Genomic DNA, 24,044 nt, shown 5'->3' with positions numbered 1-24,044 from the left:
TTTCCTGGCAATCACATCAGGATTGCCCCCAATCATCCCTTTATTCTCGCTGTCGGGAAGATGGTGTCTCTCCCTTCATATCAGCACAAAAGCTCAGGACTCCCTTGTAGCTTCAGGGATGTGGCAGCAGGGTGGCTAAGGGGCAATCACCTTAGCAGCCCTTGCTCTGCCTTCCTGCTCATGGATCTCACACTTACCAAGACAAAGAATGGATCTTCATTTTATGCTAGGGTCATATTTTTGGGGCAAAATGTCCGTTACTTAATGGCCATTACTTACCCCACACCATATTCTTGATGAAGAGCTCTGAATAGTTCCCATCTGTACAGTGAGGTTCCCATGCTTTTTAGTTATCAGTCAACCCTGTTTCTGAATGTGAGACTCCCTTCTGCTTCTATCTGTATGAATAAGTTCATTACCTCCTTCTAAATGTTGCGACCCACTGACATTTTTTTTTGCCATGTAATTCTCAACCAATACATCAGGACATCCCGTTGTCTGAAGATGTGCCATAGATTATGTAGATGTTGCAAAGCAGACAGACTGCTTTCTGAAAAATAGGACTCTCAAGTTTTAATATCTTAATGTATTTTTTCCCTTTTAAATCCAAATTAGCCCTCACTTCCCACTGACTCAAACATTTTACAGATGTTTTTAAAATGTGTTTTTTCATTGATACTGTCCTACACCACTGATTTGCAATTCCCCAATATCTTTTTTCTATCTTTACTGAATGAAAAGATGAAAAATGTCTGTGCTGTTCCTCCACATCAGACTTGCTGACATTTCTGCTAAAGGACTTTTTGCTGTTCCTCCACATCAGACTTGCTGACATTTCTGCTAAAGGACTTTTTCTCTATGTTATGTATGCGGCTGTATCAGGAGGCATGTGCACATGCTGGCATCTGATATTTTTCGACAGGTTTACTGACTAAATATAGCAATCAAAAATGAAAACATTTTACCTGGCAGAGCCCTACAGTGTGTCTCCAAATAGAGCAGTCAGCCAAGGGATCCCAGCCCAGTGGGTGCCCCTGTGGGTTCAAGAGTAACAGTGGGACTTCAGTCCCTCCGTAGGAGAGAAGGAGGGAGGGAATGTTGTCAAGCAAGGATGACAATAGCTTTAATGTTAATCTTACCAAGTTGGAAGGAGGATGGTGATTATTAGCTATTTACTAACAACCTATACCTGCAGCTGGACACCAAACAGACCTGTCCATCTACAGAGAATAATGATTTCTCCACTCAGGCATTTCTTGCAACACGGTGAAGAGGAAGTTGCCCAGGTCACTTCTCTCATGTCAGTCAGGCAAGCTCCTTGGCTCTCTCATGCTGTGGCTTTTGGGATGCTTATGGAGAACCTTCGCAGGTGTGAAATGAAGCATGGGGACACATCAAAACCCCATCTGAAAATCAAGTAATTGCATGACGGAGGTTGGCATCACAGTCCTGAGACAAATATGCTCAGACTTCTCATAATAACCAAAATTCCTGGCTTCCTGTTGATGCCCAGAAAGCTGGAGACACTCGTGATCATCCAGTCCAGAAAAGCATGGGTCTTCTTTCATTTTCCAAAAGAAATCAAATGCTAATGTTTTCCATTCAGTGTCATTTTTGGCATTCATTTGTCTTCAGATAAATATTTGCTTCCAACAATTCATGCCCTCTCACCCTGTTTGGGTTTATAGTGTATCTGAATTGGTTTCACATATGGTATTGCAGGGGGTTTTGATAGCCACAGATGGTGCATCTGCAAACATTTGAAATCTGCTTCACTATCCAAACCTTTAATACCTGTCAGTGTCCCAAAAAGACTTAGTAAATGCCTGATGTAGCTATTCACCCATAATAAACACTAAAGGATGGTGAGGTTTTGGGAATTAAAAAATCAAAGAAATCTTGTCCCCTGATTCTGTAGCTCCAGCAATAATATCAGGAGGAGAATCACCTCACAGCACATAAATTGAAGGAGAAGTTTTAGTAGGCCTTTCACATTCATTTGCTTCGCTTGATTTCAGTCAGACCACTGTAACTAAATGACATTATTTATTTTTTAGCATATTACATTTTGCTGTCATTAAAAGAATACAAGGGAAGAATTTGTATATGTTTTGCCTGAAAACACCAAAGTCCATTCAAAAGGAAAAAAACCCAAAGGATTATTAGGCAGACAAAACTGACTTACTTATTAGTGCACTTATATAGAAATTTAAAATGCCTTGTCCCATTAGAAAAATCCAGATATTTTTTATTTTCTGTGTTAGATGAGTGTCAGCACCCAGCAGGACTCACCCTGGCTGGATCCTTCACAGACAGACCTGTTGGTGGGCTGAGGTGGGGAGGGGGGAAAGGCAGAGACACAGCCAGCCCCTGCTTTAATACAATGTCAGTTCAGCTGATGGCTGTGGCCCAGATCCCATCTACATGGTGATACTGTCTGGCCTTTGCTTCAAAGGCAATTCTGTGTCTGCCCATAAGTAAAGGTAAGGACAGGGAGAAACACTACCATCTGCACTCATGCAGACATTTTGAAACACAAAGTGCCATTAGCCCCATACGCTCATCAGAAGTCCTGGCCCCCAGCTCTAAAATTGTTGGGTGGCTCCATAATAAAGGGCAGATGGCAAGGGAAAGAAAAAAAAAGACATTATCTCCATTTTTCAAATGATAAATGAAAGTCCCGCAAATACACGTGACTCGCCCAAAGTGAGACAGAAAAATCTGTGCCAGAGCTATGCTGCACTTCAGGAGAAGAGTTCCAAGCCCAGACTGGGTCCTCACACTGATTTATCCACAGTCTAAAGGCACTGAAGATCCAATAAGCTGTGTGGTGGGAAGCTCCTAAGAACAAACACAAGGAAGGATGGAACCAAGTGGATAGTAAACAGAAAATTGTTCCCACAATTAGGGTTACCTGAAAAAGTCCAGAGTTGGGAAAGGAGAACAAGACAGAAAGTGAGGCTGAGCCTAAGAAAAGTGGAACAAAGGAGGCTTAGAAGTCAAGAGCAGACCCTGGGATGGGAGGAAAGGGAAGCAGGATATAAGGATTTCATTATCCCCCAAATCTAGGGATTATTTCCTTTAATATAATGCTTTAACATCCATCATGGTTAGAGGAATGGGTAGGGAAATACTGTAATTTTGGCAGCTGCAGCTTTGCCGAAAAGGAAAGGTAGAAAGCAGAAGGTAAAAGAAAGACGAGTCTGTTTCCCAAGGATGAATGAAAAGAGTGCAATGGTGCCTTGATAGTGTGTGTGTACATTCTGCAGTGAAAGAAGGAGCCAGATTTGTTAAGGGCCGGAGTGCAAGAGGAGGAGAGAATAACTCCTAGAGCCGAGGCCCCGGCAGGATGGGCAGCCAGGAGAGGTCTATTCCTGAGTGAGGCACTATAGCCCATGCTGTCCTGTTTTGGGGGAGCCCGCTCAATGGGTGCTGCAACAACTGTGACATCCCTTCTGCTTGTGGACATCTGCTTCCTTTGAGCCTGCCAGGCTGGGAGCTACAGGGGAGAGCCATGACCAGGGAGTGGGAGAGGCGAGCAGCAAGCTTCAGGCAGGTAGGAATGGCAGAATAAACAGGCAGCAGCTCATGTCTCTCACAGGCATGGTCTTCCTTCCCAGCTGTCGGTAACGAGGAGTTTTGACAGCTTTTCTACAGTTTACTTAAGAGTTAGTGTGTTTGCTGAGGACTCACAAATCCATGTGTAGACCTCTCTTCCTCAGCTTTAAATGGCTGTGCAAGGATCATGACTCTGAGCATGAGTTACTGTGCAATCAGAAATAGCGTACTTTTGCAAGCAGGGGAATGAGAACAGAGACCGAGTTTCTCTCTCACTGTACAAAGTTTCAGATTTACACAGTGCAGCTTGAAACCATAACTGTTCTAATGGGAAAACGTGCAGTCAACTGAACATTAACTGTTTTGGACACTATTACTGTAAAAATAAATAATCAACCAACTTTATCTCTGAATAGAAAACTCTGCAGTGGGAAGATTGACTGAATAACTGACATGATTGCTGAGGAAGAGATGGAAATGACAGTTTACAGTTCACAGGATCTCAATGGACAATCAATGTGGTAAATTAGGATGTGGCTGAAATTATAAATACAGTAATTAAAATTAGCCACGAATAATAGAACACAGTTTCTCTAAAATAGAATAGAAAGTGACGCTAGACAGAAACAGAATAATAGTGTGCAAATGTACAGAAATTTTATTTTTTAAGAGAAGTTCAAATTGGCAAGAAATGTGTTCAGTATTTCCACGGACACTTTTCACAAGCTTATAATAGGCAACTGTAAATTATTGTTGGAGAGGAATTTAATTTAATCGCATCTCCCCCTTATGAAAAGCACTTTCTGAAGCACATTTAAAGTCGATGCTAAGGTGTCACTAAATTACCATTCAGACGGAGTCTATTCATTTCAGCTGGCCACAGTTTGACTGTACTCTCCTCTTTAGTCTATTGCTCTCTTTTAAATTGCAGAAACTGTTATGAACAGAATAGCCATAAGCCCCGCTGTTCCAGCACAGCAGCTATTCACAACCAATCCTGGGGCTGCTTTTTATGTAAGAGGAGAAAATTACAAAACCAGAAAAAGCGGAGGGTTTTATTTGTTCTTTCGATTTCCCTGAAAAACTCCCATCGGAAGTCACTGCTGACAATGTGATGCAGAACATAAGGCATTAGTTTCTTCTAGCAGAATGATTCCCACATTTTTAAAATCTTAAAGTGTAATGTGACTGTGCTGAATGAATACATGACTGCAAAGCTGGCCAAGAAGCCTGTATGTCATTAGACTTCTACTAAATGCATAGGTTCAGATTCAGCAGGCTCTATAAACATGTCTGATTTCAAGGTATGTGGAGTATGACTGAAGCACTTTTTTGCCAGATCTGATCTTAAGCAGTTCCTCTGTAATAGCAATGCTGAACATTCAGGGTTTCCAAGGGTAAAATTTTTCTGCTAGAATTCCATGCATACACTTTGAAATTTTTCCTGTTCGCTTGTACAAATTCCAGTGACACGATGGAGGATACCTGTGGCATCCCTAATATTTTTTAGCTTCTGAGAATCTCAACAAAAAATTTTGTCATAGATGTGTGTATGTGCACATTTGTAATGCAGTGGGGCTTTAGGAGAACAAGATCACAGAATCACAGAATCATTAAGGTTGGAAAAGATCTGTAAGATCATCAAGTCCAACCATCAACCAACACCACCATGCCCACTAAACCATGTCCCACAATGCCACGTCCATATGTTCCTTGAACACCTCCAGGGAGGGTGACTCCACCACCTCCCTGGGCAGCCTGTTCCAATGTTTCACCACTCTCTCAGTAAAGAAATTTTTCCTAATATCCAGCCTGAACCTCCCCTGAAGCAACTTGAGGCCATTTCCTCTTGTCCTGTCACTCGTCACTTGGGAGAAGAGACCAGCACCCACCTCTCTGCAAACCCCTTTCAGGTAATTGTAGAGAGCGATGAGGTCTCCCCTCAGCCTCCTCTTCTCCAGACTGAACAACCCCAGTTCCCTCAGCCGTTCCTCATAAGACTTGTGCTCCAGACTCCTCACCAGCTTTGTCGCCCTTCTCTGGACGCACTCCAGCACCTCAATGTCCTTCTTGTAGTGAGGGGCCCAAAACTGAACACAGGATTCGAGGTGTGGTCTCACCAGTGCCGAGTACAGGGGCACGATCACCTCCCTGCTCCTGCTGGCCACACTATTTCTGATACAGGCCAGGATGCCGTTGGCCTTCTTGGCCACCTGGGCACACGGCTGGCTCATAACACCAGTATAGAAGTTATTTGTTATAAAGATAATACCAGCAAGATAGGAGTATTCAGTTGTTGTAACATCGGAAAACAGAAAAAAATGGCCATTACTTTACGAAAGACCTTTTAACATTCTCCAGTATGCCCCTTTCCAGTTGCCATACTGCCATCCCTGTGAGCCTGGAACAGACATAAAATCCTCTCTGAGGGACCTGTGTAGGCACATGAGTGCATGAGAATGCTGTGACGCCTGCTTATTAACCCCAAGATGCACAAAACCCCCCTATTTAATGATAAAAACTGCTTCATCATAAAAAGGAGGGTTGAACATACAGGTATTCCTACCATATGTACACCCTCATCACTCCCCTTTCCAAACTGAATCCTCATCACTCCTCCTCACAAACCAAATCAGAGTGAGCCAAAGTGTTGGGATTCTCTGAATTTCCTTTGTTCCAGGGGTAGGTAACACTCACAAATGCTTAACTGAGGGTTCTAAAACCCAGGTGGTGATGGGCTCCACTAAGCCCCAGGGGAGACTCAGTGCTGGAGGATGTAATTGCAAATTCGAGTTTTGATATAAAAGCATGATTATGCCTGTGATATGTCTTTTTATCTTTTTTTCTCTTGTACTTCAGGTATTCTGGCAAATCTTTGGATTCTCTAGCAGTTTGCTAATGATCTGTTATGTTATAAATAATCTTATTTTGTTTGTTGGGTTTTTTTAATTTTTATTACGCTGTTTCTAATGATTCACAATTAATTATAACAGCTCTAAATTTTCAATTTAAAGTAGCTTAAATTATTGCCCAGGCTTTTCCCATAGGCAGAGGCATGCTAGTAGTACAGCACTGGTGAATCAGATTTAATAGGCATTTTGAAACAAGCAGAGCTGCAATTATGCCCAGAGAATCCCTGCCAACATTTTAATGGTTTATGGTTTATTTTTATTGTAAAAGCATCTTTTAAATACCTTTGTTTCTCCTGGGATGGAAATTATTATTTAGAGTGTTTTATGCCAAATTTTTACTTAAATATTACCTAGCAATCTATTTCTAATTACATAAAATTCACAAGTTATGTTTCAATAAAATATAGAACCAGTACAAGAGAACATGTTGGAATTACAGGTATTTGCGTTTGCTATAATACATCCAGTTGTTATTATTTTTATGTTACTCCTGATATTTTAAAGCGCTATGCAAACATTAAGTGAATCATAAAAGCTAAGAACTCATTATTGCTCTATCCTTATTTTATAGATGGGGAAAAGAGGGCACAGAATTACCTTGCCCATTGCAACAGGGAAGCAAAATTAGAACTGCTGTGCCCATCTCTCAGATGACTCCTGAGAGTGCTTTGTGAATAACAACCCATCTCGTGAGAAAATTGTCTTTGAATTTACTTCTGTAATAAGATTTGGACTTTTTCTTCCTTCACGATGCACAGAAAAAAGAGAAGGTGTTTACATTTAGTTCATCATGTTGATAAATCTTGTACTTCCAAATTTTGAATGTTCTTCCATTGCAGCTTGAAAACCAAACGAATGCTAACCAATGCCAGTCGCCATGTGATAGTTATATGTGCATTTTTCATGAGACCACATTATGCATATTAGACTGGCTTTGAAAGCTTTAATTAGTACATTTGAAGACCAACCTCCAACATGAGCAACTGGCTGGAGTATTTATTTGCTTATACAGATGCCGCTGAAAACAAAGCAATAGACACAGTAGGAAATAAATAAGATATGTAAATTTTTTCCACCTGATTAACAAGGTACAAGGAGAATTAAGCACAAAACCCCCATGTAAAACATTGATGGATAAAACAGGAATATGTTCATGACCACATCTCAATCATAGGATATTATCTTACAGTAAAAATACTACTTAGATGTTCTGAATGAGGCACAAGGCAAGTATCTTTGAATTTGGTTGAATTGATTTTTATTTGGTTATCTTTGTCATAAATAAACCATGATCCACTGACACTAGATTCTGAATCTCACTCATTTTGTTAAATTCAGCTTTAGTGTTATGCCGGACTGAGGCTCCAGTCATGCCTTTGGTGGTGGTACCTCTCTTATTTGGTATGAGTCGAGTGTGACACCAGTAATTATTACTATCACTATTTGCATTTTAGATATTTATGTATTTGCCTACATCTCACTTTTGCAGACTGTGCTGTGTCTCCCCCAGTTTCAGAAGGGGTATTGTAGAAATAAGAAGGTACAAAGAAAGAAAACAGAAATGTTCCCCCAAGAAATCTGTTCCACAGCTCAATCTGTGGTATCAGTGATTATTACTGCCACTATTCACATCTTAAATACTTATATCGCACTGAAGCAAGAGTGGTTTTGAGTGGCAAGGTGGCAAGGTCAGGTTTTAATATCTCCTTATCTTTGTATTTAATTTGTTCTAGCTAAGATTTCCAGACCCTACATTCAGCCAGCAGCTATCTGGAGCATGTCAGAGGACACCAAAGCAATAAAGATGGTAAATATCAACTAAAAAGATATGAATAATTTTCCATGTAGGCCTAGAAGGATGACGCTGGAAGTGCTGATTTTTAGGAACACTCTTCTGTAAAATAGTTATTAAAGTAATTATAGAATAATCTCTACTATATGACTTGTTAACACTATTAAAGATTACTATTTTTTCCCCCAGTGGTGTACATTCCCATTGGATTGCTCCAGAAATGCAAAATATATTTGTTTAGTCAGGAGGACTCCTGCTAATTGTTCAATGGCACTTGCTGTGCTGGAGAGATTTGATATTTATGTTGTTGCTCTGAATGCAATGCACTTCTGATTCATGTTAATGTTGTTTGGATAGCTGTGAAGAGAACTAAAATGGCACAATATGGTTTTCCTATGCTGCTTTCAAAGTGACATAATTACTGCAAATATTGCCTGAGATACCCACTGAGACAATCAGGAGACTTAATTTTAGATGAAGCAATATATATCTAAAGACTGAAAGCAAAACGGTGCACTGCAAAGTGATGGAGGAAGTATTGGAACAGAGATCACTGCTAAGCACCAGGTTATCTACCCACTCACTCCCAGCCAGAGGTTACATATTTTGAGACAACTGCCAATTTTTATGTCAGGTATACTATACATTGCCTTAATTCTGTATGTCTCCTTTACAAATAACACCAGAGATACTTGTGTGCTAATTGATTACTGTTTCAATCCTTCACAGAAAATGCACTTGTTATCATGAACAATGTGCAGTTATTCCTTTGGAGACATCATTTGTAGGTTGATTGCCTTCTTAATGTTATGAAGCAGTCTTTCGATTAAAGAGAGAAATGAGAAATTTTATGCTGCTTCTTAATTTTACACCTCTCAATGTGAATGTGTGTCTTAGTGTCACTCTTCATTCAGAATAACCACTAATTTCCCCAAACACATGCTTGACCTCTAAGGTTGACCCCAGAGCCCACTTCTCCAGAAGCAGACCTTGTTCTTCCCTTTATTCATGCTGGTCCACGTAACATCGTGTCCGTTCTTCACAGCCTTCCTTCTACCTCATACAAATGGTCCAGTCCTATTTGCCTTACAAAAGCAAAAGCTCTCAGTGCCTGGACCAGCTTATAAAAGGGTAGCTTGTCTCCTAGGAAGGAAGAGCTGTTCAGTTCACAAAACCATTTGGTCCAAGGCAGAGGTGGGATTCCCACCCAGAGACGGGAGGAGGTGAGCTATGCTCATGCTGTGTGAGTTAGCTTGAGATCCATGCAGGATCCATGGCATAGCTTAGAGTGAACTCACATGAGGTTTGCAGTGGAATTAGCAGCTCCCTCATAAACATGGAAGTCCCCGGCACTCTCAGAAGAAATGTGCTAGCATAGGTACAAAGGCTTGGTGATGAAATACTGTAAAGCAGCTTTACATCTCACTGTACACTTGAGCATGCCTTGTCACTTAGAGGTCCCCTAGCAATGCTCAGAGCTTCCTGGAGGAATGGGACTCAGAGCCCAGGAGACAATTTTGTGAATTTCACAGAAATAACTTTGATTACTTCTGATTTTCATGATCCTCAGCAGCTCTGAAACACACACTGAAGATTTTGGATTCAGAGCATGGGGTGGATGTATCCATTTTCCCTAGTATCCTGCCACCAAGCAGACAAAAACAGACGCCTAGAGAAGAGAAAAAGAAAAGGTCAAAAATATAATGATGTTTCCCTAGAATACTTTTCTGGCTCCAGGGACTCCTTGAGTCAGAGATGGTGTGTTTGTAATTAATAGCCCTGGTGTTTTTTTTCTTTTGATAATTTTTTTCAGTTATCTTTTGAACTCATATAGATGCTTTGTACCTGAAAAATACTGTAGTTTACCTGCACCATGTGAAGAAGCAGTTTCTTTCATTTGCTCTGAGTCTGCCATCTGCTTACCTCTTCTGTTATCCTGTAGTTCTTGTTTTGATAGAGACTGTGAGCAGCCATTCCTGATGCACTTCTCTGTGCATTTTTTAAAATGTGCCACCTCTCCCTACTTCTCCACTCCAATTTCTCTCTTTGCTAAGCTAGTGTTTACTTAGTTGCTCTTCCTACGGAAACTGTTCCATATTTTTAAAAATAGTTCCATGATTTTGAACATCCCTGCCACCCTGCTCTCAATCATCTTTCCCAATTATACTCTGTACTTTTTGAGATTGGAGGATGAGAACTGCACACAACAGTTCAAGATGTGACTGAACTATGGATTTATACAGCTGGGTAATGAGATTCTCTCTGCTTGTTTCAAAGGCTGCTCTGTCTTAAAACTGATTATCCAGTGTAGCCTTGCCAGCTCCTGTATGCATATTGTTTGGAGACCTGTAATTACGTAAAAGTCTCAGCTTGCATTTATGAGTTGCATAAACAAGTTTCTATCTTTTGTGATTAGAGAAAAAATCTGCAGGAAGGAAAACCTATAACTGAATCATCAGATAATGATGCTAAATAATACCAGAAAAAAAGAGCTTTTATCACGTTGTAAACGTATAGAAGGAAATAGAATGAATGTTAGATAAGCAAGGGATAGATGTAGCTATAGGGAGGGAGCTGGTATTAAAGCAGGGTCCTTGTCAATAAATGCCAACCAATTTAGTCTGAAGTACTCTTCTCAGCTGTGTAAGGACCCTGCATGATAGATGTGAAATGAGAGTGCTAACGTAGCAGGTACTTATTCTACAGTCTTGTTCTTCGTAGAACTCTTATTAGCTGCATGTCTTTTTTTCAAGCAGTGCTACTACTATTTTTATTTTTATTGACCCTTGAATCCTATCCAAACAGCCATAATGCTTTTTTGGACTGCTGATATGACTTACTAGATGCTCAGAAAAAGCTATATTAAAAGTAGATGTGCCATTCCATAACTAATTGAACAAATAATCTAGCATGTGCAAATAAAATGTCAAGACAACAGCTCCTTTGATTAGCTTTATCCAAATGCAGTTTCTGTTAGCTGTCCTTGGAAATTAAGTAGAAGGAATTATAAGGAGAAGTGTGTGTGCCTATGTGTGCACATGTACCTTCTTCTTTACATCTAGGAGGCTGAAAACTCTGAAAACAAACTTAAATTCAGTGCTATCATTCCCATTGGAATAATCCTGTCATGTTTCTGGAAAGTTATAGACCTTTAGTATCTCCTACACTCATATACCTTCTTGTGGTGTTGTATTTTGAAATAATCACCTTGAAAGCTAACAGCCATTTGTATAAAAAATAAGGTCATTGTAACCTGTAAGGGCAGAGATTCAGAATTTCCAAAGCAGCAATTGTATTTAAACTTTTAAGTTAATGCTAAGTTAAGGAGGCTGAAGTCCTGGAAAAGTACAGGTCCCATTTCCACTAGCTTAGTTACGAAAGTTGCCTCAAAGCACGATGACTATTTTCTGTGCAAAATTTTTCAGCTCCACTTTACACTTTCATCTGCTACTGGCCTCACTGACTCTGGCTTTATTACTTTTTTAAAAAGATTTATTTATTTATTTATTTTTAAAGCTTTATTACTTTCTATATTCATTTAGCAAATTGTTTCTGGAAATGTTTTCTGGCTTATCACATTGTGATTGTATATATCAATTGTATACAGAATTCATTACCTTTTATAATTATTTTGAAGGGTGCGTTTTAACACCCAGTATCTTTATTTTGTCATCTGTGGTTTTTTTCTGCATGTGTTTGTCTTTATGAAATCCTAATTTTAAGAGTGTATATATGTTCTGAATCACCACTGTGGTCTCATTAAACGTTCTTCATGGTTCCTTCAACTGTTTTTCTTCTCTTCACTATTCTTGATAACTTTATTTGAAGACATGCTCTCATTTTTACTTAGATTCCTATTTTAACACATGCCTGTGTCAGATTCTTTTGGTTTTGTCTTTCCTACAGGGATGGTCACTATGATAAAGTGGGTCCAGTTTTCAGTTGCTACATCCTGAACCAGATCCTGTGCACTGCTTGGGAGTATACCAAAAACTGCTTCTCCTCTTGTAGACCTTCTGACTAGCTTCTTCATTGCTCCATCATTGATGATGTCTAAAACCATCGTTTGTTTTCTCTGGCTCACCTCAATATTTGTCTTCTGGTCTCACAACCTCTCTTATTTCCTTTACCATTTTGTACCATGCTCGTTGTCACAATTTTGGTTGGGTGATCAGTAGTGTAGATAACATAGTCTGCTTACTTAGGCAAAATACTTTTGAGTGGGGATTCAGATTTCCACAGAATTCACCTTACTTGACTTGAATTTTTCTTCAACATCTCACTCCTTCATCAGTGCAGCCTGCCCTGGCAACCTTACATGGTTTGCATCACAGAATTATATTATTAGGTATTCTGCTGATTATCTTTCTTTAACAAGCTTTTGAGCTGTCTGTTCTAGTAATACCATCATTTAAAGACAAGTATTCCACTGCAACTTGTTCTTTGAAACAATATTTGTGAAGTTTCTTTTTAAAAGCAAAAATTAAAACAGCACACAGTGGGAAAAACAATAGAAATGATAATTGGTTTAAGTCAGATTTCTTCTCATGAGCTCTCTTCAGTGACCAATAAAAAATTCTGTGGGTCCTGTTAAAGTGGAGTTTAATTGTAAGTGGGTTTGCCACCTGGAAGTTAGACAGCATATAGATAACTCCTAATGATAAGTGCATTGAAATGCTGGCAGAGGCTAGCTACTGAGGGTGCAGAATCTCCTTCACTGAAGACTTTTCAGATAGATAATACCTTGAACAAAGGACCTGGTTCTGCCTCAGTCCAGTAAGCTAAACCATGTCATCTCTTCCAGCTTTACTTTCCTAACTGAATTTAACTTAGTTAAGCTTCCTAACTACATTTCAAACTTGCATAGTCCAGGTAACTTTTCTGTATGCCACAAACACTGACAATGTTTTAATTTCCTCTACCATAAAATGAAGTCCTTAGGCCATGGTGAGTCAACCGACTAGCCATTAAAATAAAAACATTTAAAATAAACACTCTTTGTAGTAGAACTTTCAACTCCCACATTTCCAGTTACTTTCAAAATGCTTAATGTAAATATTATTTCAAATGTTACAATTTCATATCCCACAATCTGTTGTATACTAATTAAAATGAAGAGAGGAAATGTGAGAGACACGTAGACTATTGAATTTAAAACAATAATTCAAAAAATTCATCCATTTTAATAGAAGTAGTCATGAATTAAAGATGGATAATTAAGGCAAAGAAAATGGTGAATCTTAAACAATCCTTTATTTGTGTTCAAGTGATGCCCTCACTGAAGTCTTGTGATGAGACACCTGGAACTAACACATGAATTGTTATGAAGTTTATCCCCAGATTTAGTATGCAAATGAGTATTTTTCAGAGAGGTTCGTACTAGCTAGGAAGAGCAAGACTGAGCATAAACAACTCTAAGTGATCACACCTTCAAAGAAGGTAAACCCAGCACAGTTTCGGGGAGCAACAGTCTGACACCCTGCTTTGGGCCTTAGAGATGGGATGGTCCACAAAGAGAACACAACCACCTGGCAGTGGGATGACAAAGCATGCAGGCTGCTCTGGTCATTCGCAGTGCCTCTATCCCCATCCCTCCTGGGTTTGTCTCATCTTGTGCTGAGATGCAGTCAGTCTCCATGGGAACCGGCATCTTCCCCTCTGCCGGAGCCCTGAGAGCCGAGATGGCTGGCTCTGCCGCTGCGTAGGTACCACTGCAAGGGCCGGGAATGAGAAATGCTGCCTTCCAATATTCACTCGTTTTTCCAGCCCAATAGCTGGGTAAAGCAAGCTCTTAAAATGGGAATACTAAAAATACCGTAATTGTTAATTTTTCAGTTTGCTCAAGGGCAGCCAGGTACCTCACCTAGCTTTAGGAAGTAGAGGTCAGTGCTTGAGTCAGCAATGGTCTGCCTTCCTTCCCCACTTCAATCTGCAATGAAAGATTGCATAGCTGGACACATACCTATTTCCTTCTGAGCAAACCACTTTCATATGTCATCCAGTTTAGTCATTCAGATGATAACCAGAGAAACTAAAGTTCTTGCTCAGAAAGAACGCTAGACGTAAATACAGAGCAGAGAGGGAAGTGGGCTGGAGTTCTTCCTGTTGATTTCAAATGACAAGAAAACATTTAGTGTGAAAGTATGAATCAGAGGGATTCAGCTGGAGAAGTTGTCCTTGTCACAGTTTGCTTCCTTGAGTTGAATGCCTAACTTTTTTTGCATACAGCTACTGTTAACCTCATATCACTTATTCACAGATCTACTTGTGAAAATACAACCCTTTATGGTCAGCATCCAGTGCTGCTGGAGGCTAGCCTCCAGACAGGGTACATAAGCCTCAAGCATGGCTTTTATTGCTGGATGGTTCCCCCATAGAAGAGCTTGAACACCAGCATGTGGGTGCACCAGTTTACAATCACAAAACTTTGCACAAGGTAAAGGTACAATCTTCCAGTACAAAATGTTGCTTTTATAGCATAATGATCTTGAGATCACACCACAAAAAGCTCTTTTATCAACAAATGATTTCCGCATAAAAAACTTATTTACTGTGTATTCACCCTCTTTCCAATGACACTGACATTCAATAGCTATAATGATTATAAGTAGCCTTCTTTTTAGCAGAGTTTCACCTGATACCAAAATAAAAAAAAAAATCCCCATTTTTTCTGTTCAGGTTGGGATCCTGTTTTCACTTGCCATGACAGATATTTACTTAATTAATCTAAGCTTACTGTCAGGCTGTGTTTGATTAATACTGTAACCAACATTCCTGACTTTAACTACCTCAGAATAAAGCACAAAAGGTCACAAAATTCAAGGTCTGTATTCTACCAATGTGCTTTTTCTTCATAATAACCTTTATTATATAATAGGCAAGAGATTTTTCTCTCCAGTATCTGTAAATGTACCTTGCAATAACATCTATTCTATGCCGAAGTATTTGTGCTGCTGGAAGTTCTACGTGGAGAGAAAGAAAACAAAAAATGGAAACAACAGCTAAACATTATTTCTATCTCTGGCATAAAACATTCACTTTGCTAGCAAAATAAACAGGCATTTCACACAGATAGAAAATCTGAACAATACAATTCCTTCAATTTTTACATTCTGTCCTGGAAATACATTCCTAGCAATGGGATTCTTCATTAATAACATTGAAACAGAGCTACTAATTAGTTACAATGTGTTAAACATTTGAATACTGTGGTGAAGACAAATTATTTCTACACAACCATGAAATGAAGATCACAAAGGACTTCATTTACTGGTAACACTTTCCCTGAACTTTTAATTAGAGCAACAGTGCAGGGTTACAAACATCCTTCAGTAGCCAGAGCAACATGTGGCTGTCTTAAATAGTCTATTTTTTTTTTTTTCTGGACCACCCTGCTAAGTACTCAGCCCTGGATCCAGACTGGTCCTTGGCGGGAGTGCTTGGAGGCACTGACTGGCTCCAGGCACGCAAAGACATACCCATAAAACCTGTGTCACTCCTCAACAGACAGGGCAGGCCCACAGCCTGTTACACAGGTATCCATTTGACATCCCCAAAGGACACCAAAGCTCAGTGTTGGTGAATTCAGACAATTGCAAGGCAAATGACCTAGGAGAAGGAGCACAGGTTGCAGAAGGATTGAGTTTAGAAAAGACTCCAGGAAATGCCAATCATGCATGGCCAAATGGCAGCTGATACTGCATCTCAATTTCAGGTTTCACAGTGAAGGCACTAATCCCGTTAATTACCATCTGCACTGCGCAGGAAACACTTTACAAGATAACTGCGTTCTAGGAACTGAGCTGCATGTACTGCAAGAGTTAACTTTTTTCCCTTGGATAAAAAGGATTGTGTAACATTAAAGGAGCTCCTGGCACTTCCTGAGGCTCTTTCCCGAAAGCACTAGCTTTTGTCTGAAGATTGAAGCCTTGATCCTGGAGAGAGTGAAATGAAACCTCCTGAAGGCTGATGGCTCTTCTGGGCAGTCCTTGCAGGATGGCAGCAGCGATTTGTTTTTCCTCTGTTGAACTAACCTGCTGTGACCCATATTCAACCCATCTCTTGCAGGACCACCCCAGATGCACCATTTCCTCCACTAAGAGTTACTGCCTCTGACTGAGTCGATGATACAGAAAGTTTCATCCCCTTGCAAGAAAATTACTTTAATTACTTTCTGCTGCTAACACTGGCAGCATGAGGTACCTGAGAGCAGATTTATCTGAACCATGCCTAGTTAGACTTTTGTCTCCCAAGTGCAACGGAAACTCCAGTGGGGCAAAGGAAATGCCAGGACTGCCAACACAAAAGCATTAGCTTCAGTCTGCAAGGGCTCACTTCCCCTACTCCTTTCTACTTCAAACAGCTTAGCGGAGATAATTGCTACTTGCAGACACTCTCCCTCGTAAATCCATTTTCCTACAATCTGTAGCATCCTGTTTCTTTCAGTGTCTGCAAAGATGCTTTCAGTAATAAAAACGCAACCCTGGTATCTAACTTGCCTCAGACACAAACTGCATAGAAGAAACCTACACTGTCAAAAAATAGATATGTCAGTGAATGGTTCCTAATCAGTCAAACACAAGAAAACAGGTAGGCTTTGCCTGGCAGTGCTGACTACATGTCTTTGTTCTCATTAGTCCATGCTATTTCACTGTTGTTTTCCCACTGTGAAAATTGCTGTATGAATCCACAGTGGCTCTTCCAGCCGGAAATAATATATATTACTTTAAGTTTCTTGGGAGGAGCAATCATTTGTAGTTTAGTTACGCTATGTCATCCCAGGGCAAGCAATATGATCTGACACGTTGTTTACAGTATAATGATGTAATAGAAATAAACCTGGCATGGTGTAGAACTATCCTAATCTTGAAAAACTGACGCCAATCAGTACATGATAGCCACTAGATATGAAACAAGGCAGGGGGGGAACTGGGTGAAAGATAGATGTTTGTACAAAACTCACATTTGAAAACTTTTCCCTCATTTTACAAACGACACGAATACAAAGGGAACCTCACTTACAGTCATAGGCAGAGACTCTTCTTCACTGCAGATGAATTTGTTGAAGATCTTTGAAGTTACTACCACCTTCAGCTAAGCTGTGTTTTCTCTGGCTGGCCTTTCACCTGAGCTCATAAAACAAGCCATAGGAAACCACAGCAAGAATGACAAAGAAGGAAAGTAGACAAAACACCCCTGATTTGTCAGAATATGGCACTGATGTTTTGGAAAGTACATTTTTTTCTAGAACCACTGTAGACATTATCCTATACGCTGAACTGATGCTAGGGAAAGGGCAGTGTGACCCTTTTTTATCGATTCCATTTTCTGGATGAGATGTTATCACACAGCAGCACTAAAACCTAACTCCCTGACAGTTTTTTCCCTGAATATACTAATTTTTTAGCAAAGTTCAAAATTAGGCAAGTAGCATAATATCTAATTAAAGGACTCTTCAGCTTCTGTTAGGTTCAGTTTTATTTCTGATACTATTTTACTTCCTATTCCTTTGTAGTGCTGTTGCACATGTGTGGGGGGAGATTGAGCTCATGTTAAATTTCAGTGTCTACGTGTGCACTGAGTGTCTGAGCTCCCACTACAACAAATGAAGCTCTTGCCACCAGCTGATGGGATGCGAGCAAGTGGTGTAGGTGGTCACCCATTAAGTGTCTGGGGAAGGAAGAGCTGCATCACCTCCTGGGCTCTGTTCCCTAGATCTCCACGGACTACAGCGAGTGATGAGGCACTGAGCATGCAGGCAAACACCCACCAGTAGACCCCTACGTTTTGGTATCACAAAGTGCTCAGTCAGCCTCATGCCTATTGCTTAATAGTGAGTGAACCAGTGAAGCAATTCCCAGAAACGCTGCTTTCTGTCTACTTCTGACCTCGCTGTAGTCAACCGAAAAACTGCATGTCCGGTCTCTTCCACAGCCATGGGGAGAGAGGTGATTGCAGGCAGGGAAGCAGTTTGACATTATTACTTTGGTGCAGAGAATCACCTCTTGGAGGTGCTCATCTCTTTCCATCACCTCTAGAAGGATTCCCAGACAACTGGCTTTCACTATATATCAAAATTAAAGGCTAGCGTGATGAAACTCACCCTGCGCCAGACTCTCTGAAGCAATATACTGACATTGGCTACAAGAACCTCACTGTAGCTGGTGGCAGAAGCATTACATCAATGCAAGGAGATCTTTTAAGTCTCCAAAGCGGGACCTGATGTGTCCATGGGGCGGGGGAAATATATCACCGTACTCATTCCTTGCTGACGGCTGTGTCAGGGGCTGATGACTACCGGGACGGCTCCGGGGAACCAGACTCAGAGCGGCTGAGACTGTGAGCAGCACCAAGGCCTGTGGCATTCCCCGTCTTTGGTTTCAACAGATAAAGCTCCAGGCTGCTGAGGGCAACCTACGCACGGTGGACATGGCAGCATCTGAATGAAAGATACTACATACCTATGAAAAATCTTCACATATTAAAAGTGTGATAGGGATTATGGCTAAGATCTACTTAGTTGCTGACTCCAGTTCACTTTGAAGTCAGCTCAGTGGCCATGCTTATGTCAAAAGCATGATTTGCACCTGGTCCCTGCTCCTGTCTGACATGAGTGGTGTCTAACTACCATAGCCAGGAAACAGCGGATGGCAGCATTCGTCCTCCACATGATGCTTCTACTTGCAACTCTAAATTAAAAGACTCATTTTGCTATATTCACAAAATGATAGAATGGTGTGCAAGGGCTACTGGGACAAGGGAAATGTGCAAGGTTTCTTCTATCAGTTCTCTATATGTGGACGTTTACGTAATGTAAATTGATAATAGGCCCTTGTAGAGAATACACTGATCAGTATATGAAACATAACTTAATGCTTCTCAAATGCTGCAAGCACATATAAATAAAACGAGGAAATGTACAGACAAATTTGTTGTCTAGATGTATAATATTACAGCTTTGAGATCTCTGGCTGTGTTAGCTGTATTTACTGCCTGTAAGCAGTCTTTCCTGTTAAGTATATTCATTGCATCTTACTCAAGCCAACACTGCTCAATATTCATTAAGCCTACAAATTAAATGTGAAGAATTGAAGTTGGATAATCTCACTATCCTGCCATCTGTTCCTCAACTTGAAAGTACCAGAGCATCACGCTGGGGTTTTTTTCTCAAATATTCATTGCAGACAACAAATCACTATAAGCACCTCGAGGCACACAAGCTTCGGGACGGTGCCCGAAATCAGACTGTTTTATTGCAAAATCTTCAGAACTGTTGTAAATTCAGCAAGAACACAAAGAAATGTTTTCTGCTAAATGCACCAGAAGCTGTGGTGGAAAGGGTCTGCACGGTACTGCCAAAACTGACCACTGCTGGGCTGCGGCTTTGCTCCTGCGGAAACCCGGGTGCTTGTGGGGCGGGCAGCAGGGGCCAGCAGCCAGGGCTGGCAGCGCAGCACGGGCAGGATTTTCTTTTGCAAACAAAGTGAGTGCCAGCAAATCTGAAAAGGGGATAATATAACGTGAAGGTTCTTTGTCAGTCTGCACAGAAGGAAATCAGATGGTGTAGTTACAGTTCTCACGCGGTTGTTCTGTTATGTCAATGCAGCCAGAGCGGTTCTTTTCAAACATGGCTAGAAGTTTTCCTTAAGTTTCATGTAAGAATTCAGTTTAAAATAGAAGATATCCAAGTATCGTCTTGGTTACCTTAGTAAAAAACATTGATATTATTATTTAATAACTTTTAGAACTAACTTCAAACTTTCAAACGTCAGTACAAGCCATTGATGCTAATATTTGGTATCACCTCATATTCCCAGAGACTGGAGGAATGGCTAAGGGAAAGGTATACTGCCTTTCTGTAGCCATTATCCGAAGGGATAACTAAAATGCAGATAAAGTTGAAATACAGATAAAAATTTTCCTATCTAGAAGAGGTAAACCAGGCCATCAGTGTCATATGGCACCATCCATAGACATCCATTGCCTGATGGGAAATTCAGCTCTGAAGAGAGGGCCAATAAAAGTCTAATTTTAGTGCTGAAGTCATTTTTGTTTCAAGACACAGAGTGAATCAAGGCTAAAGGGGCATAAGGACCATCTTTGTATTCTCCTTTTTGAGCTGTCATAGCTGCAGATCTGATTATTGCTGTAAAGGATCACCTTTGATAGATGCAGCAAAAGGATCACCTTTGCTGAGGGGTGAATTTCATGTAATGTAGAGGCTCCAGCCCTTGTTCCAGTGATACAAAAAGGTACAAGACGACTGTCAGGAAAGGTTAGTGACCCCTATTAAAGCAAATAGACTATGCTGGGTACTTGGAATTCCCAGTAACTTTTGTTACTTTTTTTGTGGCTTCTGTTACAGCAGGATTCACTTTTTGATCTCTGCAAAATCCTCTTCTGAGCTCTATAAATCCTTAGTATCATGATGACCACGTAAGATTAACTGCAGTGAAGCCGTGATGGAGCAATCTCAATTACTGGGAAGCACCTGGGTAAGAAAGGTTAATAGGAACATCTAAGGGAAGGCATATTTGACATCGAGCAGTAGTAAAATATTGTTTCAGAGGTATATGTCGTAGAGAATCTCTGCCCGGGCTCCCTGTTGATGTCTGCCTTTGCCTACCCATTCCTACAAAGGCAATAAACTCTTGTGTGGCTAGTAATTACCGATTAGATTTCATATGCAGATTCATCCTCTCCCCTCCTGCAAAGAAACCTATCAATAATGTGTTCTTATAGTATTTTTTAATGGTTACGAGAGATTTTTTGCCATACTGCAGGTTTCCTTTAAAGCCACTATATGTAGTCGTTTAAAGAAATTTTAAATCATGTCTGATGGATACTTAAATGATAATACAAAGGTTTAGAACAGATGTAGTATCATGTTGGTGTTTTAAAGAAGTTCAAAAGAACTCTGCTCCATTAAGTGATTTAAAAGGAGAATAAAAGGTCAAGGAACTTGTTCTTATTGCATCCCTGTAGTCTGAATGTCTATTACACTCTGAAGTCTCAGGCAACTTAGAACAAAACCAAACCAAACTGTACAGCAGTTAATTGCACCTCAAGGCATTTTTTTAAAGGTTACAGCTGGAGCTGGACAGGAACTGGGAGATTTGATGAGATACCTACCCCTCCCCATGCACCATGAGGATCGCAGGTGCTGAAGCTGAACTTTGCAAGTTGAACTGCAAACTGTTGTGCTTTTTATTCATTACACAACAACAATAACAAGAAGAAATCTCCTGGGTGAAAAAAGGGTCCAAATAAACTTATTCACCAGTACCTTTCAAATTCTGGGCTAAGGCACATCAGTACGTTGCTGTATATTCTGATAGCATCTAAAACAAGACAGGGAAGCTTATTAGAGGGAGTACAAATTACTGGAAGCATACACTGTGTTCTGACAAGTTTTGTAACCTCATGTGAGGCGTTCAGCCTAGACACCACGGGTCACTTCTCAGAGCAAGATCTTGAGTAATGCTGTAAGATCGATTGCTCCTGTGAGGGAAAGGGTCATTTAAAATTGCACTGTCAGTTTGTAGTTTGTTGTGTGTCTGAGTGTCTGTCTGCCTATGTGGGGAATTTTCACTCCCCAGGAGTCTTACTTTAAGATAACTATATATATCTGCTTGAAGAAATGCCATCCTGTGCAGCAGCAGATATGCTGAGATGCCAGAAGCAGTTACCCCAGTTATCAGCTACCCTGCCCACCCCGCTCCTAGACATTGCCAGCTCCACAGCAGGGATGTTTGAGAGGATTATATACCCACCCCGAGCTGCTGGCATTTTTGTCTCCATTCTTTAGCATAGCTGAAATGTTATAATATGCTGGGCTGTAAATACAGCAGCATGGATGCACCCATGTGGTGTGCTCAGACGTCCCTTCGAGGCAAACTGAGACCTGCAGAGGAGAGGCAGCAGGAATGCAACAGAAGAAAGCACATATGAGCTGTATTACTAGCCCAGCCAAGACTTGTTTGCCTGACACCCTGAAACTTTTGCTGTGCGAGGATTTGATGACACCATTGCGAACATGAAGGATTTGACTTATATGTTTCTGCTACACCACCCCCAAGGGAGTAACATACAGCTACCCCAGAGCTCTTAGTTAAGTCCAAGGATTCTCTTAGCTCTTGACTGGGAAGGAGCGAGAAACGGTTACAGCATCCCATCTGTTTCCCCCACACCACTTGGTATTTAAGCTCAATAAACACAAATATCCTATTCAATGTTTCTTGCTGGTACCTTTCAGCTGTGTTCAGGCTTGATGTTGCCAGGTTGGCCCCAAAGGTTCCTTCTACAGCCCTTTCAAATCACTTGCCAAACAAGATGAATAGCTGCGTGGACAACCTGCAGAGCCGTGGAAAGCTAATCAATGCCTGCCTCATTCTCCAAATGCTTTATGTGCTTTCACAGGTAGTGCAAAAGTCAATATCCAAACAGGAGACCATTGCCACACGTTGTCATGCCCTTCTGAGCAATTGTTTTGATTTGCAGATGGCTTTTCCTTCCCCTGCTCTTCACAGCAAAGCAAGTCACGTACTGTCAGGCGCTGCCTGGATGACATGATGCATCATGTTTCTTGTAGGCCCCGTGGCTAAATCTAGAGAAAGCAGGCATTAAAAAATAACCAAATACAGGGGAGGATATTGATAAATGAAGAGACACCAGCCTCGGTAGGTTAGGTAAGATCCCTGGATTTTAGTGGCAGGCAATTAGAAGGGAATGACCGATGGCAGAATTCATCTTGCTTAACTTTAGTCCTCCAAAGATCATTTGGTCTAAACTAGTTATTTGGGATGCAGCCTCAGTTAATGGAGAGACATGCCTCCTCAAAATGCGATCCGTGCCTTCATCAGAACATGTCTCAAACAGGAGAGATGAATTACCTGTTGAACATATTCATTCTTCCGTATGGGCAGCAGCAGGCGTCTCCGACTGGCTGCCAAACTTCTAAAAACTTAAAGAGTCCTTCCAGGACCCCCAGCAACTCAGGGAAGATCATGTACACATTGATTTAGTGTAACAGTGTCTAAAGATGTCGGAGTTTAAGCTTCGTTTCCAAGGATTGTTTAGGTAGCAGACCACATCATGGCCTTGTAAATCAAGGAGCTAAGGCTCCTATATGCCTGTTGCCTTTGAATGTGGGATCCAAGCTCCTAAATTGCTCGATCCTTTGGGAAATCACAGCTACTTCTGAAAGACTTTGAAAGTAATGGCCCTTGAACTACACTGCAGCAGATTCAAACAGTATGTTGAATAATCCGATAATTTGAAAAGTTAACTGAAGGACGAGTTTTTGTTTTAACTTGAACTCCAACAGGGAATATATTTCTTGATCCAAACAGTTTCATAATTTTCAAAGAAATCTCTCAGTAGGGAATATCAAGCTATTCTTTATAATTTCAATTTTTGATGGAATAAAATGCCTTTTAAAATGGTAATGCTGTATGTTGTGAAGCACTTTCTCCCCTTTCTAACCTGTGGAAGACGATGGTGCTCTTAACTCCTTCATTCCTCCACAACAGGAGCCCTGTGTCCCGAAGCATTAATTTTTGAATGATGCAAGTTTGTATATCAGTCTGTGAAGTCAGACCCAGGCTGAGGATTGTGCAGCCCATTTCAGGAGTCTTCTGCCTCTAAAGGCATGGTGGGAATGAAGTTTGTAGACAGAGGCTGTACCTAATCTTACATCCTTTATGAATAAGGCTAATGTATACTATAGTTATGTAAGCCCCCGTAAGAAAGGTTCAAGACCACTTGATTGCTAGGAGTTGTTG

The sequence above is a fragment of the Gavia stellata genome, chromosome 3, assembly GCF_030936135.1.
Source record: "Gavia stellata isolate bGavSte3 chromosome 3, bGavSte3.hap2, whole genome shotgun sequence".
NCBI classification, from domain to species: Eukaryota; Metazoa; Chordata; class Aves; order Gaviiformes; family Gaviidae; genus Gavia; species Gavia stellata.
The sequence above is the reverse complement of the archived record's forward strand: the minus strand, read 5'-3'. Positions refer to the sequence as shown.